The sequence below is a fragment of the Canis lupus genome, chromosome 11, assembly GCF_011100685.1.
Source record: "Canis lupus familiaris isolate Mischka breed German Shepherd chromosome 11, alternate assembly UU_Cfam_GSD_1.0, whole genome shotgun sequence".
In the NCBI taxonomy this organism is placed as follows: Eukaryota; Metazoa; Chordata; class Mammalia; order Carnivora; family Canidae; genus Canis; species Canis lupus.
This window is the reverse complement of record NC_049232.1, coordinates 47,770,579-47,797,661: the sequence shown is the minus strand read 5'-3', so window position 1 is coordinate 47,797,661 and position 27,083 is coordinate 47,770,579. Positions and strand designations below refer to the sequence as shown.

General features: G+C 34.7%; 1 long non-coding RNA gene across 1 annotated transcript; it reads right to left on the bottom strand.

Annotated features, from left to right (window-relative positions):
- Nucleotides 1-11,444: 11,444 nt before the first annotated feature.
- On the bottom strand, nucleotides 11,445-20,119 carry LOC119874045. Its single transcript, XR_005366415.1, has 3 exons — nucleotides 19,999-20,119; nucleotides 19,198-19,283; nucleotides 11,445-11,576 (listed from the first exon to the last, which is right to left on the bottom strand). It is a non-coding gene; the product is annotated as an uncharacterized LOC119874045 (long non-coding RNA).
- Nucleotides 20,120-27,083: the final 6,964 nt, after the last annotated feature.

Here is a 27,083-nt window from a genome sequence, read left to right as displayed (position 1 = left end):
CAAATGACTCTCAAATCTCATCTCACAAGATACACAAATGTTAACTCATTATTGACATTAGTCATAATCTTATGTGTAAATCCAAAAATCTGTAAAACTTCTAAAATAAAACCTAGAAAAATTATATGTGACTAGTAGGGAAAGGTTTTAAGGCAGAACAAAATGTAATTTATAAAAGAAAACTGATAAATTAGACTTTGGTCAAATTGAAGTCTTTTGTTTAAGACACAAATGATATATAAAATTATTAAAATCAGGTATACAATATCAGTTTTGATATGTATTTATTGCAAAATGATCACCACAACAAGTCTAGTTAACATCCATTATCACACATAGTTACAAATTTTTTTTATTGTGGTGATGACATTTAAGATCTACACTCTTAGCAATGTTCAAATATGCATACAGTATTAGAAAATACAGTCACCATGCTGTAAATTAAATCCCCAGGACCCATTTTATAACAGGGAATTTATATCTCTTGGCCACCTTCACCCATTTCAACTCTCTCTGTCCCCTCTGTCTCTAGCAACCACCAATTTGTTTTCTGTTCCTGAGTTGGTTGTATTACTATTTTCAAATCCACTTAAAAATGAGATTACATTCTGAAAAAAAAATGAGATTACACAGTATTTGCTTTACTTGGACTTACTTCACTTAGTTTAATACCCTCAGGCTCTGTTCATGTTACAAATGGCAAGATTTTCATCCTTCTTTTGGCTGAGTAATCCATTATTTTGTGTACATATGTTTGTAAACACCACATTTTCTTGATCCACTCATCCATCCATGAATGCTTCAGTTATTTCTGTGTCTTAGCTACTATAAATACTGCTACAATGAACTTGGGGGTGCAGATAGCTCTTTAAGTTGGTGTTTCCATTTCCTCCAGATAAATTCCCAGAAACGGAATGGCTGGATCTTATGGTAGTTGTATTCTTACGTTTTTGAAGAAATTCCAGACTGTTTTCCATAGTGGCTGCACCAGTCTACATTCCTGTTAACAGTGCATAAGGGTTCTCTTTTCTGCATATTCTCACCATTGCTTGTTAACTTGTGTCTTTATGACAATAGTCATTCCAACATGTGTCAGGTAGTATATCCCATTGTGGTTTTGATTTGCATGATTGTTTGATTTGATTTCTGATGATTAGTGATATTGAGCACCTTTCCATATACCTGTTGGCCATCTGTAGGTCTTATAAACTGAAGTCCTCTTCTCTTCAAGTGATTGAACTAAAAAATTCAATCCACAAAGGACTTGTTTTATGAATATATAAATAACTCTCATAACTCAGTAACAATGATACAAAAAATCTCCCAAAATAATGAGTACTCTTGACAAAAATTTCACAAGTTAAAATATTCAAATGTCCAGTAAATACATGAAAAGATGCATAACATCATTAATTATAAAGAATGGAGAAATTTAATCCACAAACTATCACTTAATATATATTTAAAATACTATACCACACCAAGTGTTAGGATAGATAGCAGCTAGAACTCTAATGAATTGCTAATGAATATGTGTGATGTTAGGACTACTTAGGAAAAACATTTGGCACCTTCTTAAAAATTTAAACATAAATCATAGGACCCAGGAATTCCACTCTGGTGTATTTACTCAAGAGAAAGAAAAACATAACCCTCTCAAAGACTTAAATATAAATATTCAGAGTAGCTTTATTGATAAGAACCAAGCCCATAAAACTAGCCACATTTTTATCTACAGGCAAATAGATAATAATTATTCTTAAAAGGCAAGTATTCAACAAGAAAAAGGAAGAAACTACCAATACATGCAAAACCATGGGGGAGTTTTAAAAAAATTATGATTGCTTTTGTACAAAATTATAGTACTGAAAAGTATAGGCCATAGTGAAAGAAATAAAATGTTGCATATAACATGAAGCCAAGGAAAAACTGATAGCAAAGTTTAAATGAGATGCCCAAAGACACCTAGTTCAAAGTTGGCAAGTGGTCAATTATAATGCAGTGATGATTCTATCATTCCCTAGCCAATGTGGAATCTAATGTGTCAAAAGAATGTGGTTGTCCATTGTGTACCACTGAAGAAGCTCTATCTTTCATGTGAACCAGCAGGGTCTTGTTAAATTAGGAAATGAACCAGAATTGAAAGTTTTATGAAGCAACTTGCAGATGTGAATTTAGAATCTATTATACTGTTTTTAATGGTTGAGAATGAGGAGGGTTATGACATAAAATCTTTGATCATAATATAATATTTTTTTCCATGATAAACAGTTTCCACAATCCTGCTTGAATGTTACTGACCTCTCTTCAACCATTAACAAAAATATGAAAGGCCAAGTCACTGACTACTGAGCACCTACTGTGATTTCAGCACCAGAATATAACCTAATCATCACTGTAGCTTTTATTCATGTTATATAGCCCTCCACACACTTGCGTATGCCTAATATATGTTAAAGAATAAAAATAATAAACACAGAAGAGTAATTCATGATTTGTTTTATCTGCTCTGTGAACTGTTTATTAATAAACCATTAAAAGCGAGGTTAGGGCACAGTTCATTTTAATGCTCTTATAAATAAGGATTTCCTTTAAATTTTTTACAGCGATTTAACTCTGGTACCATTATCTTTCCAAAATGAAAAACAATCTGAACCAGAAAGGAAGCAGATGCATTAAATAAATGTACTGTTTTTAAAATGCCGAGTCTCTTTACATAATGCTGTTCACTCTTTCTAAACTCTGGTAAAAATTTAAATTTTGTAGGTTTTAAAATTTATTATTATATTAAACTTGTTCCTGCACTGGAGTGTATGGAGCCTTCAAAAGGGGAGGTTCATCCTTACCTGAATTTCTGAGCAAAAGAAGCTCAACACTGCTACAAAAAATTCAAAACAATAAAAATAATTAAAACTGGAAAGCTTCATTTGTAGGTCAGTGAATTCATAAATAGGCATATAGTATTAAATCTAATGGTTGTTTCTGGATATTTTGGCAAGTGTCTGTCATGAAATGGTTTGCTAAGGCCCACATAACCAAGGTGTAACATGAAGCCATTTTGAATGTAATATACCCCTCTAAATTAGGTTTCCTAGGATTTTTAGGCATACTGGATTGAAGAAATCCAAGTCAGGCAAGATCAATAGAATTTTTGATGTTTGATAAATGCTGTGGCTTACTGAAATGAGTCAAATTAATGGAATTCAAATTCTGGTTCTATTACTCACTAGCTGTAGTTATTTTAATCTCTTTGAACTGTTTTTTCATCGTGTGAAAAATAAGAGTAATGTGGAACAGAGTACCAGGGCTGTATAAAGGATTACATAAGATAATATTTAGGGGCACCTGGGTGGCTCAGTTGGGTAAGCAGCTGCCTTCAGCTCTGGTCATGGTCCCTACATGGAGCTCCCTGCTCAGCGGGGAGCCTACTTCTCCTTCTCCCTCTTCCTGCTGCTCCCCCTGCTTGTGCTCTTTCTCACTGTTAAATAAATAAATAAAATCTTAAAAAAAAAAAAAAAAAACTAGCTCTGAAAGCATTCAGAATCCTACAAGGTTAAATGGATTTAATGTCTCAGACAATGTTTCTATCACTCATTTACTATTTACCCATATAAACTGTTGTTTTAACAGCATCTGGTTTTTCTGTATATAAGAATTAATTAATCTATGTCTTCACATGTTCTATTTCCTGCCTTTAGAGTACTTTCTCCTCTCAACTGCTGAAGTACACTCTACCATGTACTCTTGTACAAGGCATCAAAGTCCATGGAAACCCATAGTAGTATCTCCATTCTCTAAATTCATAGCACTGATTTGAGTCCTCTGATTTACCTCTTAAAGGCTATATCAGTGTCTTTTTCCTCCAAATCTCCAACACTTAGAAATGTGACTTCAGGAGGTGGACAATAATAAATTAGATTTATCAGAGGATAATGTGTCAGTGGCCAATTCTAACAAATCATCTCATATAACTTTTTTCTCTATGACCACTAATGAATGGGTAGTGGACCACATGGTGCTAGCCTCGGATGTGAGTGATGAATGAATTAGAAAATTCATTCAAGTGAGCCTGTTGGGAATCTGCACATTCAGGTAGAGTACAAACAGGTGATCTTAAGGGAGAGAAAGAATGAATATGACATAGGGATCCCTGGGTGGCTCAGTGGTTTAGTGCCTGCCTTTGGCCCAGAGCGTGATCTTAGAGTCCCGGGATCGAGTCCCACATCACGGTCCCCGCATGGAGCCTGCTTCTCCCTTTGCTTGTGTCTCTGCCTCTCTCTCTGTGTCTCTCATGAATAAATAAATTTTAAAAAATCTTAAAAAAAGAAGAATGAATATGACATTAAAAACCAGGGTCAGGGGAGGAAGCAAATTGTTGCCAAGAGGGAGGGAGTAGGGAATTGTATTCAGGGAACAGTCTATGAAATCTTTATACATATATTCAATATGCCTTCCTGTATACTTTCAACGTACTCTGCATTATAGCCCATTTGGCTTAAAATACCTTTAGCAAAATAATACATAGCTAAAAAAGGGATGAAATGCATTCTTTACGTAAACTGCAGTGTGTAAACTTACATGTCAGACAGCATCATCTGTTCTATCCAAGAACAGCAAGCAAGGGAGATAATGTCAGCTATGGTTGTCAAACAGCATCCATTCACAGATTCTGTAAATAATAATTCTTAAAAATAATTAGGCACATACCTCCTGAGCTACCCTAGAGTTACTAGCCTTCCTGTATTTAGGTGTAACAATAAGATTAAATGTACTGAGATATGAACAGAAGTGGTGGGTATTGATAATACACAAGCACTTTAAAAACAGTGAACACACCCCTCCCACTCTTTCCCCTTCTCAGAAGCTAATACCTGGAAGTACCTAAGATATCTTAGTTTTGGCCTGCAGATAAATAAAATGGCTCAAGGGCTGACAGAAATATAAGATGGAACCTATATTCCAAGCAGAGCCCTCCCTTGATTGGGAATGCTTACTTTGGACTGTTTCAAGGGGGCAAGGATGTGAAATAGTGTATCTTAGTTCTTACTGTCTGTTTCAGAAGCAACTTAATTGTCCTCCACTAAAATAAAATTTGTGTTATCATGGAAATAGTAGGGTGTTGAGGAAGAACTTCACAGCACCCTGTATGGAATCTATCACACTGGAGACAATAGGAGGATCACAGGGGAGCTGATACTGGCGGCATATGCACCGTGATGGAACAGAGACCCGATAGTTGAGGAGCTGCCAAGAATCACTATTTCCCCTTCTCCAATTCCCCTCTTGTGCTACAAAGTTCTTTATAGCACCTTCACCCATGCAAACATTCTGATTTTTTTCTCTCCTCAGCTAAGAGTCTATGGATGACTTCACATGCATTAAGGCATTTATTCCACAAACCAGTTCTTGGAAGTTGATATGAATACGAGACACATCGATTGTCCCCTTGACTGGATCTATGCCCTGTTCAGCCAGAGGGAAGCAATGGCAGGAGTTTAATGAGAGGAAATAGAGCAATCAGGTATTCTTTGCCAAATCCATTCCTGCTTAGTCATTGTGTGTTAGTACATAGATGCACCCTTCCTTGAAATCAACTTCTGCCATATGGCTGTATTTATGGTTCTGTTCTCCCTGGTCTCCAAGTACATTATTTGTCTCCGTGTCTTTTCAATCATAGTGACGGTAACAGCTTCACTCTATGGTTAGTTTTTTTGTATCTCGTCATCCTTTTTTTCTTTTAACCCTAACTATACCTCTATAAATAATCCCTTTATTAGCTCTCTAGCCGAGCCATCTGTTTCTTGATGCTATAATATATTGCTCCCATTTTATGGATGAGGAAACATAAGTACAAAAAGATCAACATCCTGAGGTCACTTAATAAATGATGTAATAAAGAATTGAAACCAGGCAGTGTGATGTAGGGTCTGTGTACCTAAATGCTAGGCGATAGTGCCTCCACATATCAGTACATGGAGACTGCATAGAATGGCTCAGAAGGAACTTAGAAATAAAAGAAAAATGTTCCGAGAGTTAGACTTTTATGACTCACATTGTGATGACTTAAAAAGTTTTGAAAAATGTAAATGACCAGATACAGTGTTCCCATTTGAACTGAAAAGTAGGAAAAGTCTAAAGAATGTGAAAATCAAAAGGGGAGGGAGTGTGGTCTAACAAGGAGAAAACAAAAGGAGTTCAATAAAGGAAGTTATGACAGTGTCCAACTCTGGGTGTTCAGAGTATTTTAAAATTTAGCTCCATTGTTAAGGTCATTCTAAGTATATAAGACAAATGAGGCTGCTTTATTCTGATGCCATTACATATTTAATACATCTCACTAAAGCCTTTTATTCTTATTATGTGTTCATCCAGCAGCTTTATGATCTTGATTTGTTTTTGTTATTCTGTCTAGAGGAGAATAATGCACTAATTCATACCTATTAAGGGTATGCTGTTCCTGTAGGTGTTTAAAATACTGGATAGAGTGATGTTTTGAGTATATTTATAAGACCTATGAGTAGCTAATGATTATCTGGCCCTGTAGGGTAGAGCCTCTTTCAGAAATCTGAAGACATTGTTTTTAAACCTTTAAGACTGAATGGCAATCATTTTATTATGTAGAGCAGATCTGTTTTTCAACTTGACTATTGGAAGGGAAGCAGAATAGAAGGGCAGTGTTCTCTGCAATTAGCTGAGAAACACGTAAAAAAAAAAAAACTCTAGCTAAGAGAAATATATCTTAGGAGATATCAATTATTGGCATCATTCAGAAAAAGTACTTAGGAAACAAGTATCTGTGTGCCAGTTTCTCCTAGTCACTCAAGTTAACAGACACAGTTCTCAAAGGATTCAGACTTTATAACCTAATATAGAATTTGTCATAAAAAAGTTACAAACATGAGTTTTGAAGCCAGTTTGACAGTAATATTTCTCAGCATAAAATAATAAATTGTCATTCTAGTTTATAAACAAGTCTCTCACGAGTATTATCAAATCCTCCCCGAGGGAGCTGACTCAAACAGCATTTTTCCAAATCCCCAAAAGCTGAAACCAAGATCCTGGACCCAGTGTGGTACAGATTCCCAGAGAGACTCAATCTAATAACTTCAGTCCATCTGATTCTGATTCCTGTGAACAGTAAATGGTTCTTAAGACACTGGGCTTGGTAATCAGATAAACTTGGGTTTGATTCTTGATCTTGTCACTTCCCAGCTGTGTGCTCTTGGCAGGCCCTTAGTTCATAAAGGGGGATACTGATGCCTTGATCTCAGGGTTACAATGAAGGGAGGATAAAATGGAACATGAGTCTGGGATGTGAACCACATATAGCAATTCTTACTGTCATTGCCATTAAAACTTTAACAGGCACAATTTAAACCTGTCTTTGATTACTAGAAGTTTACTTCAGAATCTTGTAGAATCTCGAATTAGCATTGTAAATATTACTTAGGACATTATTACAAATGGGTAGATGAACAACTGCATGGAGATCTACAGTTAGTAAATGGTAGATGAAGCAGCTTTGAGGAGGTTTGCATGCCTTTGTGAAACTTGGGCTGGTGAGAAAGAAGTTGTTACTAGTATATTTTTAATCACCAGATAATAGAGATAATAAAAATAAATAACTCAAAAATATTTCAGTGCAAAAGTAGTTTTGAGATTTCGGTCAGGAAAATTTCCTAAAACTATAGCAGACATGTTTTGAACTATTTTAATTACAAATACTTAGATTTTAGTAGGAAATTTATAAAAAGATAATTTCTTAATTATTTTATTATATACTAGGTAATGGCTAGAACCTGTGGATGCAAAGGTAAATATGAGGAAAAAGTACTCCTAAGGAACTTACTTTGAAATACCTTTAATCTGCAACATTATTTCCCAATGTTATTATAGATAAGTCACATATAATTGCATGCAATTAAATGGGAAAACAGGCCTGTTTTTTCAAGTTTTTATTTAAATTCTATTTAATTAGCATATAGTATTATATTGGTTTCAGGAGTAGAATTTAGCGATTCTTCCCTTACATATAACAGCCAGTGCTTATTACAAGTACCCCTCTTAACAGCCGTCACCCATTTAGCCTGTCCCCCTGCCCACTTCACCTCCATCAACCCTCAGTTGTCTTAACTCTATAGTTAAGAGTCTCTTACATGTGCTGCCTTCTTTTCCCCCTTCCCATATATTCATCAGTTTTGTTTCTTAAATTCCACATGTGAGTGAAATCATATGGTATTTTTCTTTCCCTGACTTATTTCCACTTAGCATAATACCCTCTAGTTCCATCTATGTTGTTACCAATGGCAAGATTTCATTCTTTTTCATGACTGAGTAAAATTACATTGTGTGTATATATATATAATCTTTATCTGTTGATGGACATCTGGGCTTTTTCCATAGTTTGGCTATTGTGGACATTGCTGTTATAAACATGGGGGTGCATAGTGCCCCTTTGGATCACTATGTTTCTATCCTTGGATAAATACCTAATAGAGCTACCCTATGGCCCAGCAATTGCACTATTTTTAACTTTTTGAGCAACTTCCATGCTGCTTTCAACATTGGCTATACCAGTTTGCATTCCCACCAACAGTGCAAGACAGTTCCTCTTTCTCCACATCCTTGCTAACATCCATTGTTTCCTGAGTTATTTTCCCATTCTGACAGGTATGGGGTGGTATCTCATTATGGTTTCGATTTATATTTCCCACATGACAAGTGATGTGGAGCATCTTTTATGTGTCTGTTAGCCATTTGTATGTCTTCTTTGGAAAAATGTTTATTCATCTGCCCATTTCTTTCCTGCATTGTTTTTTGAATGTTGAGTTTGAGAAGTTCTTTATAGATTTTGGATACTATTTATCAGATATGTCATTTGCAAATATCTTTTCCCATTTTGTTTAGTTTTATTGATTGTTTCCTTCACTGTGCAGAAACTTTTTATCTTGATGAAGTTCCAATAGTGCAGTTTTGCTTTTGTTTCCTTGCCTCCAGAGACATGACTAGTAAGAAGTTGCTATGGCTGAGGTCAGAGAGGCTGCTACCTTTGTTCCTCTCTAGGATTTTGAGGGTTTCCTGTCTGAATTTAGCTCTTTCATCCATTTAGTATTTATTTTTGTGTATGTTGTAAGAAAGTGGTCTGATCTCATTCTTTTTGCATGTTGCTGTCCAGTTTTCCAAACACTATTTGGATGGGAAAAAGAGACTTTTTTCCATTGGATATTTTTTCCTGCTTTGTCAAAGATTAGTTGACCATATGACTGTGGGTCCATTTCTGGGTTATCTATTCAGTTTCATAGATCTCTGTGTTTTGGTGCCAGTACCATACCATCTTGATGGCTGCAGTTTTGTAATATAGCCTGAAATCTAGAATTGTAATTCCTTCAGCTTTGCTTTTCTTTTTCAAGATTGCTTTGGCTATTCAGGATCTTTCACAGTTCCATACAAATTTGTGTGTTCTAAGATTGTGTAATTCCAGCTTTGTGAAAAATGCTGTTGGTATTTTGATAGGGAGTATATTAAATGTGTAGATTGCTTTGCTATTATACACATTTTCACAATATTTGTTTTTCTAATGTACAAGCATGGAATATTTTTCCATTTCTTTGTGTCATCTACAATTTTTTCATAAATGTTCTACAGTGGAAAATAGACTTTAAACAAGTGGAGATTTAATTATAAGGGGATTATGAGTTATTCATGTATTTGTTATATTTTAACCATTGTAGTGATTCAAGAAAGTCATTGAACTCTAATAAAATTGATTTTACCAGAAGCAGATGTGAGTTGGCCAGGCAATGTGTATGTGGTGAAAAATGTTAGAGGGAGGAGGAAAAAAAGATTCTAAATTGGGGGAGGGGGGTACAGCTCAGAGGAATAACCCCACATGGTGTATCTGAAGAACTGAAAGAAGTACTGGATTCAAAATAAAAGTAGGTAACAAGAGTCTGGGGAGATCAGTAGGGTCAGATCACATGGTGCTATATGAAAAATAGGCTCAATGAGGCAAAATTTGCTAGGAAAAGACAAGACCATGGTCTATGCACAGTTAGGATGATGGTCTGGTTCAACGTATTCATGAATTTGCAGGAAAAAAATTGACAACACAAAGACATAAATTTTAGAAATATTTTGTGATGGGAACCATATTTTTTTAACACCTCTAATTAGATTAGATATTTAAACTCAACTATAATTCACTTAAATTATAAATAAAATCTTTATTTTTATTAATCTTTTAGAACATACCAAGTCTTTAGAGCATAGCATTGAGTTCTTACATTTTGAAATACTACTACAAAACAACATAGGAAAGGTGAATCCTGGAAAAATAAAAAGAAGATTCTAGCTCTAAAAATCATCCACTGCAGGAACCAGAGGAAGAACACTGAAAACTGTTTCTCATCTAGCAGAATTTAAGAAAACAATGGATCTGTGTAATAGGGTAGGAATCATACAAGGGCAGTGATGGGAGAAACTGCAGGGTGGATGAAGGTACATCAATTGCATGCCCTCCTAAGACTAAACTAAAGTTGACAATGGGGAAAAATACAAATAAGACTTGACAGTGCCAAAAACTCAACTGGATATATGCCTCAGTGACTTAAAGATTTGCTGAAAACTGCATATTTGTTTGTAAAATTGTAAGTACAGAAATGAAATAGATCACATTACCCCTATGGTTTTGCAAAGAGAGAAATTCTAGTATGACCCACACAACCAGCCTGTGACTACAACAGAAAGTTATTCTGGAAGTCAGCGCTATTTAACTTCCTCTATTGTAATACGGATAAAAGTCTCAACTATCCAATCTTTTAATGCTCAATATAAGTGACTTAACTATATGTTTTATAAATGACAAATGTCTTCAACTGGTCTTAATATTTAGATCTACCAGACAGAATATATAATATATTTTGAATGTTCACAAATACTGGTAAGTTATATTCTACAGAACATACCAAATTTTTTAAACTTGGGATAGATTATTGTACTATGAAGGAGGAGAAAAGATCCAGAATCATTATCCAAAAATCAATGGTCTATTCCACTCAATCACAGAAAAACTTTAATGGCTAAGGTCCAATCATCATCTGAGAAAAGTTTACCTGGCATAGTGATGATAGAGCTGCATCGAACTATATGAATTTACCTTCAGAGTGATTGACCACTAAGGAAATCATTAAGTTCAGTCAACAACTAAATGTTTTAAACACACACTGATGAATATGATATACATTGATTTTGTGTAGATAGTAGTAATTAAATGTGTTTAGAGAAAAGTCTCAGCTCATCACACAATTATCTGGATTGAAAACATTCAACAGTAGCTTGAATTTCTAGAAAAAAAAAAACAAGAAAAGCTGTTTGAGGTCTGTTTAAGTAATTCATAATGTATCTGAAGTAAAAGTGGCCATTTAAATTCAGATGAATAATTGTTTATGGCTTTGGCTTACATGATGTCCAGGAGGGTGTCATGACAGGTGTAAAATCTTCTAATCACTACATATGAGATTAGTCTATTTTCTCATTTTAGGACAAGAATGCTTCAAACCATCTTGGAGACAGATGACCTGGAAAAGAGAGAGACACACACACACACAGATAAAAAGAATAGAGAAACATGCAGAAGGTCTAACAGAAGCAGTGAAGAATAGCTTATGAAGAAAATTTAACAGGCCCCAATTCCACCATCCTCCCACCATCATATACACGCTTCCGACAGGCAACTAACTTATTAGTTGGGATTTCCAGCTCTTTCCTTGTTTACCTCCATGTTGCTAAATATTCTTAAGTTAAGACATTAGCTGTTTTCTAATTAAAAAACGAGTTGGATTTCACTATTTTGTTCCTCAGCCACTTCTCTTCCTTCACGCTTATAATAATTAGTTTTTCAGGCATTTTTTACCATAATTTTCATTTAAACATTACTTTTAGTGTTTCTATTTTCCACAGGGCAAGGAAGCAGCCTTGAGCTGATTCTAAAAGCAATAGTTAACAAGAATGGTAATGAAAACTGATTCCCACAACTGACACCATGAGTGAGATGGAGGCAGGGAATTCCAGAAAACTCCTCATAAGATGTAAGTGAGCAGGAAGAGTGGGCTATCCAGGCCCAGGAATATTATTGCAAATAGCTGGGATAGGGTAGCAGATACTGTGGGGAAATAGATGCACTCAAGTGGACCTAGAGAAATCTGTAGCCAGAGAACACCATAACTAGGATGAAGGGCTTCTCTTCCACACTGAGAGCATTCACCCCCCACCCCCCCACCCCCCGCTGAGTGACTGATTTCACCAATTCTAAGAACGGTAGGGTAGCAAAGATGTTGCTTAAAGTGGCTCAGGGAAAAGGCACAAGGTGCAGAGAAAAAAAAATCACTGGAGAGGGCATGTCATAGGAGCAATAGAAAAGAATTGTAGCAACATTTAAACTTCTCCCCCTTTTCCTCAAAGGGATTCAGGAAAATCCAAAAAATGTGAATGCCGATTGCTTAAATATGAATACTAACTTTAAAAACATTCATAACCACATAAAGATTTTTGCAATTAAAGAAAAATTGACATTTTCAGGAGGAAGAAAAATAATCAGAAAAAGGCTAAGATGAAGGTGAAAACAGCAACACATCCTAACTTTAGTTTAAATATATATCCATTGGAACTATGAAAGAATGCCAAGAATCTAAAAGGAACTCAGAAATCCGGCAGCCTGGGTGGCTCAGCTGTTTAGTGATGCCTTCAGCCCTGGGGTGGGATCCTGGAGACCAGGGATCAAGTCCCACAACAGGCTCCCTGCATGGAGCCTGCTTCTCCCTCTGCCAGTCTCTGCCTCTCTCTCTCTCTCTCTGTCTCTCATGAATAAATAAATAAGATCTTAAAAAAAAAGAGGAACTCAGAAATAGCCAAGATACCTAGAATGCCCATTTTTAAACATCTTTGTTTATATGACAAAGGTTTTTCCAGTTAATAATAAATACAGTAAATCATACTAATCAGAAAAGAAAGTCAGTGAGCATTTTCTTTTTTTAAAGTTTAAATACATAATCATGGTTGTAAAAAATAGAAACTAATATAAATGTTGAAGATACAAGTAATAACTCTAAAACACATTAATGGGTCTGTCTTGATAAAAAGCAAAAGGCTGGGGCCCCTGGATAGCTCAGTTGGTTAATCCTCTGTTTCTTGGTTTGGGCTCAGGTCATGATCTCAGGGTGACAAGATCCAGACTGCATTGGGCTCCACACTAAGCATGCTTAAGATTCTCTCTCTCTCTCTCTCTCTCTCTCTCTCTCAGGGGCCTGAGTGGCTCAGTGGTTGAGCTTCTGCTTTTGGCTTGGGTCGGATCCTGGGGTCCTGGGATAGAGTCCTACATTGGGATCCCCATGGGGAGCCTGTTTCTCCCTTTGCCTATATCTCTATCTCTCTCTCTCTGTCTCTCATAAACAAATAAATTTAAAAAAAAAAATCTTAAAAGATTCTTTCTCTCCCTTTCCCTCTGCGTCTCCCCCCTCTCCACTCATGCTCTTGCACATGTGCTCATTGTTTCTCTCTCTAAAAAGAAAAAAAAAAAGTGAAAGACAAACACCTACATATTAACCTGTCACAGTAATAATTTCTGTTTTCAAGCTTTAACTTCTGTAAATTGGTCAATAATCTTTGTGTATTCATATTTGTTAGAATAACATGTAAACTGTATTTTCTGTCTTCATAGTTGATCAAAAAACATTTTGAAATAATTTTAGTATTGTTTAACATCAAGCGACAGATATGCAAGTGAATAGGAAAATCTTATCATAAAACTGGCAGAGATTCCTTAAATTCATAATACTAGAAATTGTTATATCTCCATCTATGTCAACATTTGTGCTTCTGGAGTGGTTCTCTTGGTTTTTATATATACCGACAGTATAAAATATTCTATCAATAAAGTAAGCTAGAGGAAAGGGATGTTACTAAGATAATCATAAGGAAGAGAAAATACATTTATTGTGCTGTACTCTATCAAAATTAAAAAAAAAACTGTATAAGTGGACCTGAACAGTTCAAACCTGTGCTGTTCAAGGGTCATATGAATATATGAAATACATATATGAATACATGAATATATATAATATCTTGTTGCTATTATTTTGAACAAACTGTTCTATGTTGGAACAATTAAGAAAAAATTAAGAAAATAAAAATTTTATTTTTATTTATTCCTTCTCCAATGCTCTTCCTTTCTTAATGTAGATCAGAATTTCTGATCTATATGGCTTTCCTTCTCTTTAAAGCATCTTTAGCATTTCTTATGAAGCAAGTCTATTGGCAACAAATTAACTCAGTTTTTGTTTGCTGTGAAAGTCTTTATTTCTCCTACACTCTTGAGGGATAATTTTACAGGGTATGGAAATCTAGATTGATATTTTTATTCTCTTAATACTTAAATTATTTCAATCCAGTCTCTTCTTCTACATGATTTCTGAGAAGCCAAATGTAATTCTTTGCTGCTCTTTTGGTAAGAGGTTTTTCCCCTGATGTTTTCAGGATTTTTTCCTTATCTTTGATATTCTGGAGTTTGAAAATGTTATGTGTAGGTATAGTTTATTTGACATTTACCTTGTTGTCTTTGAGCTTTATGGATCTGAGGTTTGGTGTCAGACATTAATTTGGAGAAAATTCTCAGTTGTTATTTCTTTTTCATTGAAAGTGATTTTATTTTTTAACACAATATTTATTAGTTTTAGGTATATAATATAGTTATTTCACAATTCCATACATCACTCAGTGCTCATCAAGACAGGTGTACTCCTTAATCCCCATCATCTATTTAACTTATTCCCCCACCTACCTCCCCTCTGGTAACAATTAGTTTGTTCTCTATAGTTAAGGGTATGTTTCTTGGTTTGGCCTTTCTCTCTATTTTCCCCTTTTTTGTTTGGTTTGTTTCTTAAATAACACAAAGCAGTAACATCATATGGCATTCATCTTTGTCTGATTTATTTTCCTTAGCATTATACTCTCTAACTCCATCCATATTGTTGCAAATGGCAAGATTTCATTTTTTAATGGCTGAATGACATTCCATTGTGTGTGTAATATATGTTCACTTCTTTATCCACTCATCGTTGAATGGATACTTGGGTGCCTCCTTAAGTTGGCTATTGTAAATAATGCTTCTATAAACAGAGGGATGCACGTATCCTTTTGAATTAGTGTTCTTATATTCTTTGGGTAAATACCCGGTAGTGTGACTATTGAATTGTAGGGTAGCTCTATTTTCTACCTCTTGAGCAACCTCCCTACTGTTTTCCAGAGTGACTGCACCACTTTGCATTTCCACCAACAGTGCAAGAGGGTTCCCTTTCTCCACTTCTTTGCCAATGTCCATTATATCCTGTTTTGTTAATTTTAGCCATTCTGTCAGGTATGAGATGATATTTCTTTGTAATTTTGATTTGCATTTTCTTTTTTTATAAGATTCGTTCATTCATTCATTCATTCATTTGAGACACACAGAGAGAAAGAGGCAGAGACATAGGCAGAGGGAGAAGCAGGCTACTCACAGGGAGCCCAATGTGGGATCTATCCCAGATCCTGGGGTCATGCCCTGGGGTCATGCCCTGAGCTGAAAGCAGATGCTCAATCACTGAGCCACCCAGGTGTCTCCAATTTGCATTTTCTTGATGGTAAGTGATGATGAACATCTTTCCATGTGTTGTCTATTGGTCATCTGGATGTATTATTTGGAAAAATATCTATTCATGCCTTCTGCCCATTTTTAATTGGATTATTTGCTTTTCTCTATGTTACTTTATAGAAAAAGTAAAGTATATAATATGTAAAGTGTACAAAGCATATGTTAATTTACTGCTTTTTGTTAGTAAAACTTCTGGTCAACAGTAAATCATTAGTAGTTATTTTGTGGGGGTCAGAAGTTATATGCAGATTTTAAACTGCAAGAGGATTCAGCACCCCTAATCCTTGTGTTTTTTAAGTGTCAACTCGTGTGTGTTTGTGTGTCTTACACACACACAATGTAAAATGAAGGACAATAGTGAAACAAAAGCCAGAAAAGAGGTATTAGTTTTATTTGTTTTTTTATAAAGTACTTGCACTACCCCTGTAGCAGTGTAGTATTTTGTAAAATTAGACCTGGATTAGTTGTAAGTGTATATTCCAAACTCTAGGGAAACCACTAAAGTAAGTTTTAAAAAAAGTAAAACTAGTATGCTGAGAAAGAGAAAATGGAATCATATAAAACATTCAACTAAAAGCAGAAAAAGTGTAAAAGACCAAAACAGGTTGTCAGAGTGGATTTAAAATAAGATCCATCCACATATTTTCTACAAGAAAACCAACTTGCAAATATAAAGATATATAGAGAATAAAAGTAAATGGAGAGAAAAAAATAAGCCATGCTAACACTAATTTTTTAATATTTATTTTGTGGCGGGGGGGGGGGGCAGAGAGCAAGAGAGAATCTTAAGTGAACTCCACTGAATGCTGATCCTGACAGACTTGATCTCACATCCCTGAGATCATGACCTGAGCCTAAATCAAGAGTCAGATGCTCAACCAACTGAGCCACCCAGGTACCCCCATACTAACACTAATTAAAAGAAAGTGGCAATAACTACATTTCAGATGGAGCAACTTTAGTGCGAGAACAATTATCAGGAATAAAGAGTGGCATTACACATGATAAGGAGTCAATTCCCGCAAGAAAAGATAATAATCCTTAATGTGTACATGACTAGCAAAACAGCATCCAACATATATAATAAATTACATAAGGCAAAAGCTGATAAAACTCCAAGGAAAAATATATGAATATGCTCTGATAGTTGCAGACTTCAATACCCCTCTCAGAAATGGAAAAATCCAGCAGACAGAAAATGATTAAGGACCTATTTGAAAATTTTTTAAGATTGTATTTATCCATTTGAGAGAGAGCGTAAGCATATCAATGGGGGAGAGGGGCAGAGGAGAAGGGGAAGCAGACTCCCTGCTGAGCAGGGAGCCCAATATAGTGCTGCATCCCATGACCCTGAGATCATGACCTGAGCTCAAAGCAGTTGCTCAACCAACTGAGTCACCCAAGCACCCTGAGACATTTGAATTTAACAATAAATCAAAAGGATATAATGAACATCTATAGACTATGTGATACAATAACAGGAGAATACACATTCTTCTCAAGATATGGAATATACACCAAGATAAACCATGTGTGGGGCTATAAAACACACATTAACAAAAATAAAAACAGAAACTGTACCATATCTACTCTGAGACCATAATGGAACTACAATAGAAATCAGTAACAAAATGATAGAAAATCCCAAAATATTGATTACAACAGAAATAACACATGAATCAATGAAGAAATTACTATGTTAAATGTTAAAATATTTTGAGCGAAATGGAAATGAAAACATTAAATGTGTGGCTACAGTGAAGTCAGTAAATGGGAAATTTATAGCATTGAATGCATATATTAAAGAGAAAAAGATCTAAAATCATTAATTGAAGCTTCCACCTTGGGGAAAAAAATTCTATTAAATCTTAGAGATTCAAAAAAAAAAACATTAAAAATTTTGTGTGTGTGTTTTCTTTTTAGAAAAACAAAAAGCCAAAAGAAGTGACTAATGATAGAAAACCTGCAACCACTTGATTTGAAATTTTAAGAGAGGGATCCCTGGGTGGCACAGCGGTTTGGCGCCTGCCTTTGGCCCAGGGCGTGATCCTGGAGACCCGGGATCAAATCCCACGTCAGGCTCCCGGTGCATGGAGCCTGCTTCTTCTCCCTCTGCCTATGTCTCTGCCTCTCTCTCTCTCCCTGTATGACTATCATAAATAAATTTTAAAAATTAAAAAAAAAAAGAAATTTTAAGAGAAGTATCTTTTATTGTTATTTTGGGTATCCTTATTTGAAATTCAATTTTTATTTTCCATATTTAAATGCCATTTGCTTTTGTTGTTGTGATTGCAAAATTAATTGGTCTTCTACACATTTTGTTCTTTCCAAAAGCAGTTTTAAAGCTTGATATTTCATTGTAAAAGGTTTTTTTGCCTGCTTGTAAATGTTATAAAACTTTAAGGAAAAAGTAATAACTTAGAAAAGCAAAATCACATATAGCAAATAGAAAAATCTGAGCAGATTCTTTTATATCCCCATTTTCTTTGGGATAACACAGTACTTTAAAGGTTGATATTAACTTCCCCAAATTTCTTTTTACAATGCTCACAGCTTGACAATGAGCAGCGCTTCACTTTTGTGGGAAGGTTTTTACTTTCACACCAATATTCTGCAACAACAGTCACAATGTAGAACAGAACTGGAGTAATTCATGTTCTATATTTTTGGCTTTGCAATCACTGCACTCATTATTTATCTCAATTTGTGGTTTGCACATGAAGATATGTGTTACCAGCAGGATTAGAGACATAAACTCAATCAGAAGAAAGCTAGAAAGATTTCTGAGCCATTACAAATTTACTCTTAGAAGAATCAGGTGTTGCTGAGTCTACATATTTCCAGGCTAGTTCTATAACAGAGTTTTCCAAAGTAGCTTCCAAGTATAAAATAACACTTCTTAAAGATAAATAATATTTATGTGCTAATATGAAGTATATTTATATGTGTGTAATTGAAATGTGTGTAATATATAGTAAATGTTTGGAAATTAGAAAAAAGATTTGGGGGTTAGTTAATTCTGGTATTTAATATTGCTGGCAATATTAAAATTGCTGGCACTTAATGATAAAAAAAGTAGACCAAGTGTTAAATGTTATTATTGAATTAAAATGCTCTGGAGAAAAAGCATCCTTTTATTGACTACACTCAAATTTGACCACTCCCATTACACTGTCCTTGGAATTTGACTGAATGAAATGAGTTCTAGAAATTAGAAGAACATAAATTATATACTTATTCAATTTTATTATTTGTAGTAATACCAGCATTTTTATTTTAAAACTACTTTTACAAGACTGAATAAAGCAATTATGTTAATTGTTATGAATAAGTGGATTCAATATAAGGGAAAAGAGATGCAATTATAAAATCAAGTGAATTAATTGAAAATACCATTAAAGTATAACTGAAAATATGAAATATTGCTATATATATTCTAAAAATACATACAATTAAAGAAACAGTAACAATAAACACTGTTGGTATCATATTAAGGCTCTAGGACAGTTACTCACTTGAATTACAGCAACCTTGAATTCTGAGAGAAATGCCTGATTCCAGATCCAGAACAGGGAAAGTAACAAGGGATCCTGATATAAACCTGAATAGCAGAAAGGAGCAAGTTTTTTTTTTTTTTTAAAGGGAGTCATGAAAAAAGTCTCAGGAGTCAGCCTGAACTCCTCTTACTAACTAGAAACTTTGTAGAAATCTTTCATAGGGAAGGATGGTATCAAGTACCAAAAGCATAATCTCAGTTTGAATATTAGAACTTTTGCTTATTTTGTCTGAAAGCAAATCACTTCATACTTAATGGTGAAGGAAGATAATGATATTTATTTGACTGGGTTATTGAGAGGATCACATAGCAAACAGTCCTCGACTTCTGTTAGGCACATCCTAACTCTTAAATTGTCTGGTCATATCTATAAAGTTCTAGAGATTTTAAAGTAGTTTCCTACAGAGTTTACAACCATTCTAAACAAAAATGTGGGTTATCTAGAACTCTTAATCAACGGATAATCTCAATTTAATCCACTATTAGAACCAGTGATATTTTCATCATTGACCTACATTCTGGTTAAGATTATTAAGGTGTTAACTATGAATTCTTTACTAACAGCAACAACAGAGCAGATAAAAACAAATATTAAAAAAAACAATGCAAACATTGTTTTATCTTTTTGAGATCACCCCAGAGCCCATGAGTTAGGTTTCTTTAAATAGAAGTCAGAAATATGGCCTATATTTCTAGATTTAGGAAAGTACCATCTTGGAATAAACTTGCTTTTATTTATCCTTTGTCATTTTTGACTTACTTGGGAATCAAGGTCACTTAAACTTCACTTGATCCATCTTCCCAGAAATGTGTTAGTTTATGACAAAGCAGGGTTTTATGGAGCTTTTGATATATAGGGTTCTCTTTGATTGTGGAAAGTCCAAACTCCTGTTAAGAATACAGATTAAGGGAGGTGAAAAGTCTATGAAAAGATAAAAATTAACCATTGAAATAGTGCTGTGTATTTGCAGTTGTAAATAATCCTTTGTAGGAAAATTATAAAAGCATGTTTTAAAAATTTTGCCCATGGGCAACTTTCCAAAAATCATATTTTTAAATGTTACAGTCTAAAGAGATTTTCCAGTCATAACATTTGATCCATAACAACAGAAACAACATAACTTGGAATAAGTTATTAAAGTCATCTTCTGAGTTTCCTGTACCAAAAAATGTGATTATAGTAGTAACTTACTTGAAAAGGTTGTTGTAAAGATTAAATAGGATGATACAAAAAAAAAAATCACTTGGCAAAGTGTCAATAGTAGCAGTAGGAAGTTTTACCACTCTCTGCTGGGAATAATATACATGATGTGTGTGTGTGTGTGTGTGTGTGTGTACCTGATATATCTGTAGATATGTATATATAATATAGATATCACGACTTCTTTATTAATCCCTTGATAGACACTTAAATTGTTTCCATATCTTGACTATTATGAATAATGCTGAAATAAACATGGGAGTGCAGATATCACTTGGATATCCTGTTCTCACTTCTTTACATATATTCTCTGCAGTGGGATTGCTGGTTCATTTGGTAGTTCTTTCTTCTTATCTTTTTTTAAAGATTTTATTTATTTGTTCATGAGAGACACAAAGAGAAAGAGAGGCAGAGGCAGAGGGAGAAGCAGGCTCCTCACAGGGAGCCGATGTGGAACTCGATCCCGGCTCCCTAGGGTCAGACACTGGGCTGAAGGTGTCCCTAAACCACTGAGCCACCCAGGCTGCCCTGTAGTTCTTTTTTCATTTTTTGAGGAAACTTCATAATGTTTTCCCTAGTGGCAAATTTACATAACCACCAACAGTATACAAGGAGTCCTTTACCTCCGCATCCTCTCTAACATTTATCTGTGTTAGAATTCAATGACCTTAATACTTATAAGACAATTCAGTTTCTCTATTTCATATTTCATGAATTGTGATAGTAGATGTTTTTTTGAGGAGTTGGTTTATTTCATCAAAGTTCTTAAATTGATGCATTTAGAGTTGTTTGTAACATGCTGTTATCCTTAAATGTCTTTAAAATGTGTAGTAATACCTTCCATTTTACTTCTAATATTGGTTATTTACATCATTGTTTTTGATCAAACTTGCTTGAGTCTTTGTCAATTGTATTGATCTTTGCAAAGAACCATTTTTAATAGATTTTTCTCTATTACTTTTCTATTTTCAGTATTGTTGGCTTTTACTAATTATTTTATGTCTTTTGAGTTTCTTTGGCTCTTCATGTTCTAAGTTCTTAAGGTGAGAGCTTAGATTATTGGTTTATGACTTTTCTAATGGGTACATATATTTACTGCTGTAAATTTCCCTTCCAAAATTGAGTTAGCTGTGCCACACAAATCTTGTTATATTTCATTTTCACTATTATTTCAATATTTTTTCCCTTGAGATTTCCTCTTTGAGTCATGATTATTTATAAGTATGACGTATAGTTTCTAATCATTCAGAGTTTTTTAACTTTTAACTTTCTGTTGTTGATTTCTAGTTCAATTGTAGTTGGTAAAGCATTCCATATAATTTAAATTATTTTGAATTTGTTTAGTTTTTTATTATCCAAAATATGGTCTATCTTGATATATGTGCTATAGACATTGGAAAGAAAAATCAATTTTGTTGTTATTGGATGGACCGTTGTAAAAATGTTGATTATATCCCATTGGTTGATGAGTTGGTACTTTTTTTCTTTTGAGTTCTTTTATATTCTTATTCAGTTTTTGAGAGAGAAATGTTAAAAAATCCCCAGCTATTATTGTTGATTGGTGTATTTCTCAATTACCTATGTATCTGTTGGCAGTTCCAAGTTGTCATCTTCCTCAGGTCTAAGTCTAAGTTATATGCAACAAAAACAAAACCTGTAAAACTCATTATCATGCTACCCCTTGGATCCTGGGGTCCCTGGGCAGTCATATTTCTTTTTTCAAACTTTATAGTCATCTTGAATTTGTTTTATTCATTATGTCCAAGGTTTTAGCTGTATTTAGTGAGAGGAATAGAAAAAAAGTATGTGTATTTCACCTTCCTCAAGAGAAAGTCTACCTTTTTCTATGTATAGTCCAGCTTTGGTGTGTAACAATCCCACAAAAATATATTACTGTCATTTTAAGGTAGTGCTCCTCAACTTGGGTACAAGTTGGAATTACATGGGGATCTTTTTTTTAAGATTTTGTTTATTTTTATTCATGAGAGACATAGAAAGGCAAAAACATAGGCAGAGGGAGAAGCAGGCTCCCTGCAGGAAGCCTGATGCCGAATTCGATCCCAGGACCCTGGGATCATGTCCTGAGCCAAAGGCAGATGCTCAACCACTGAGCCACCCAGGAGTCTGTACATGGGGATCTTTAAACATTACTTATATCTTAGGATACCCCTACATATTCTGATTTATAGTTTGGAGTTATTCCTGGAATATTGAGATTTATAAAAAACTCTCCTTTTATTTAAATAGGAAGGAGAGGTGGAGGATCACTATTTTAAGTAAATGGGTAGGAAAAGCTGAGCAACACTGAGGCCATAAACCCTACTCCTAGCACAGTATCTTATAATGAAGAGGAAATCCTTAACTTCCAGCTTTCCCCAGAAGAGCAAGTGTTTTGGACCACACATCTAGTGCCGCCTGAGAGACTGGCTACTAAATCATCTAGCTCAGAGAGTCAGTGGAGTTTGGCATTTTGGGGTCCTGGAGCACCACAGAATACAAATGAGCTATTTTTAACTATATTCTCAGAGAAAATAAAAAATTCAGTAGGTATATGAAAATGCACTCAATATCACTAATCATCAGGGCAGTGCAAATCAAAACCACAATGAGGTATATCCCCTCACACTGTTAAGATGGCTGTTATCAGAAAGACAGGAGATAAGTGTTGGCCAGAATGTGAAGGAAAGGGAACCCTCCTGAACTGTTGATAGAATGTAAGTTAACACAAACATTATGGAAAACAGTATGGAGTTTCCTAAAATAATTAAAAATAGTAAGAATAGGGATCCCTGGGTGGCGGAGCGGTTTGGCGCCTGCCTTTGGCCCAGGGCGCGATCCTGGAGACCCGGGATCGAATCCCACGTCGGGCTCCCGGTGCATGGAGCCTGCTTCTCCCTCTGCCTGTGTCTCTGCCTCATTCTCTCTCTCTCTCTCTCTGTGACTATCACAAATAAATAAAAATTTAAAAAAAAATAGTAAGAATATATGATCTTACTTCTTAATATAACCAAAAGAAGTAGAATCACTGTTTTGATTAGATATCTGCACTCTTATGTTCATTGCAGCGTTACTCAGAATAGCCAAGATTTGGAAACAATCTGTATATAAAGAATACATCTAAACTATATATTATCTACTTATATATATGTATATATGTATACATATAGATATAATGGAATATTATTCAGCCTTTAAAAAGAAGGAAATCCTACTAGTTAAAACGAAGGTGGAGGGCATTATGTTAAGTAAAATAAACCTGACATAGAAGGCAAACTTTGAATGATCATGCTAATATGTGGAATATTAAGTTTTTTTTTTTTTAATTTTTATTTATTTATGATAGTCACAGAGAGAGAGAGAGAGAGAGGCAGAGACACAGGCAGAGGAAGAAGCAGGCTCCATGCACCGGGAGCCCGACATGGGATTCGATCCCGGGTCTCCAGGATCGCGCCCTGGGCCTAAGGCAGGCGCCAAACCGCTGCGCCACCCAGGGATCCCAATATGTGGAATATTAAAAAAAAATCAAACATGAGCTAAACTCATGGTAACAGATAGCAAAATAGTGGTTATCAGAGGCTGGGGCATAAGCGGAAAAGGGGAGATGAAAAAAAATTAGAATGATGTTTTCTATGGCCGGATGGGAGAAGGTTATGGGGATTTATTGTTTATTGGGCACAGAGCTTTGGTTTTGCAAAACAAAAATAGTACTGGAGGAAGATGATGCTGATAGTTGCACAAATATATGAATATCTGTAATGCCACTGAACTCTATGCTTACAAATGGTTAAGATGCTAAGTTTTATGTTCTGTGAATTTTACCACAATTAAAAATTCATACAAAAATATACATATTCCCTTGTTCTAATTTGATACTTCATTTGGTAACTGTGATTTTCCCAACAATATTTCTGATAATTGCCTTTAATTTTTAAAGCTAAAGGAATAAACTTCTGAGAATATGGCTATTTAAAAATATAAAATCTCAGCTAAATGAAAATTCTGTTTCCATCATCTCTTTTTTTGACATATCTGCTCAGTAGCCAAATATTCGTTGCTCTTTACACTGTGATGTCTTTGGTACCCAAAAGATCTTTTGAAGTTGAAATGTTAACAGCAAGACTTTGATCCTATAATCGGGGGAAAATGTCATATAAGTGTAATGCTCCTGGGCTCTGAGCTTTGGCATGTGTAATATAAATCTTTTATTCTTGATTATATTTTGGTGATGTTGGCTCTTCTTTTCTTCTTTCTTTCTTTCTTTCTTTCTTTCTTTCTTTCTTTCTTTCTTCCCATCTTTATTGGCAGAAACACAATGAATAACTCTATTTATAGTGAATGTGTAGTCTATACAGGTGTATAAGCAGTCTGTATATTTAAAGTATATTTTTTCTCTTTCTTTTCAATTGGAGAACAATCAGTAACATTTACTATTCAAATTTTATGTAAGTTAAGGTAATGCTAGTAAATATAACAGAAACTTTGAAATCTCAGGGGTTTAAAAATAATTGAAGTTCATTTTTTCCTAGTAAAGTCCCAACTTTGGCTCTGCTCAAGGCAGTCACTTAGAGACTCAATTGGATAGGAGATTTGCCATTTTCAACATGATTGCTTTCAAGGTTCCCTCACCAGGAGAAGGTGGAAGAAAGAGTAGAGAATTAGACTGGTAATTGTACTTAATAAGCTGATTCTGGGAGGATATCCATTCCACATACCCACATTCCATTGCTCAGAAATGCCCGGACTTAAATAAAACGAGTGTATTTAAATACCAGCTAGTCAGTCTCTAAGTTGTCCTGTTTCATATATTGTCTAATTTAATTTCCAAAAAGAACTCAGTAAAATCCTATTTTATAGGTGAGTAAACTGAGGTTTTGAGAAATTAATGCTCTGAACTAAATAACAACTAGAAATGGGACCTCAGAATTGTCTAACTTTTTTAAACTCCTTTATTTCAAGTGCAAAATGGAATTCTATTTCCAAAGTCCTTTAATCAAAGAAAAATGAAGTGAGCCAAAGGAAGGTAATCAGTAACTTCAATTCACTAAAAATTAGAAACCTTTTGTTGTCTTGCCATTGCATAATATTAAGATTTATGTGGTGTTAAAAAAATATTTATGTGGCGTTACACTTAATATTTCTTAATGTGGTAAAAGAAATCACTCTAAAGTAAAACTACAACTTGCATGCAAACTTGTTCTCCATGTAAAAAGTACTGAGGAGGTATCAAAATTTTCTGGCTTTAAAAACACTTGGGTGCCTTTATTCAATCAAGACAAAAATCAAGGCAAGTGAGAGAAACTTAGCAAGGTATTGAAATTTGCCAGCTCATTTTTATTCTAAGAAAAACGGATGTATACTAAGAATAAAATAACATAGATTCCATTAGTTCGTGTAAAGTGAGGTTTTGAAATCATGGTCTCAGGTCTCACAAATACTAATCTCTGTTGGAACAGTTAGAAAAAATAATTAGTTGAATGAGAAGGTTCATTTTGTTATTGCGAAGAAATAATAACTTATTTATTTGTGGCAATTCAGGAAAGGTATAAATATAATTGAGTGTTGACTATGTTCAGAATTTACTCAGAGAATTTGCAGCTTACCTGTTATAACACTACACATAAAAAGTTTAATAGAAAATGTGCAGTCTATGAGACATAGTAGTGAAGAATAACTTTCGATGTTCTATCAAACACAAAGGAAGACATTTGAAGGTAAGGTCACACCCTTCCCCCACCAACATTCCTATAAAATACTACAGCAATCCTATGAAGTCAGCTACCAATAAAATTTTGGAATAAGTAACTCCAAACTGACTACAAAGTTCATAAACATAGCCCAAAGTCCCCATTTTGAACCTTTTCTTCCTGCCCACCTGCCTGTGTGTGAGAGGGTGAGGAGGGGGATTTCATGTTATATTTAAATGCCTTTAGTTTAATCAATCTGTTGAGGATTACCTGAGCTCAGGTAACATGATATTGAGGTGGGGTCGGGGAGGGGACCAAATAAAATATGTAAGGTGAATTCATTTCCATAGAGCTCTAGATAGAAATTAGGTCAAGTCAGGATCTTATTGCTTTTCATGAAAAAAGAAATAAATTACATAGTTGAAACATTTGCCATTTCTTTTAGAATTCTAATTTGCAAGGAAAATTCTTACATTGTACCTACTGTACCATGTATACCAGTATCTGTGGTTTATTTGCATATTTAAATAGACAAAAGTGAAACCTCGTAAAAATATTTCATGAAATGATTCTTCACACATGGATAGTTAAATAGGTTAACTGACGGGAAAATGACTATGTAAATAATCTAATGCTCAACTAGCATTGTGGCTGCCACAAGTTCAAGTGCCTATTTGGACCTAGGATAAAGTCCTGAGGTTTTAAAAACAACAACAACAACAACAACAGCAAAAATCCCTAAAACTTTAAATAGTTATTTAAAAAGGGAAGTGGCTCAGTGGTTTAGCGCCTGCCTTTGGCCCAGGGTATGATCCTGGAGTCCCGGGATCGAGTCCCACATCGGGCTCCCTGCGTGGAGCCTGCTTCTCCCTCTCCCCGTGTCTCTGCTTCTTTCTCTCTCTCTCTATGTCTCATGAATAAATAAATAAAATCTTTAAAAAAATTAAAAAATAAAAAGAG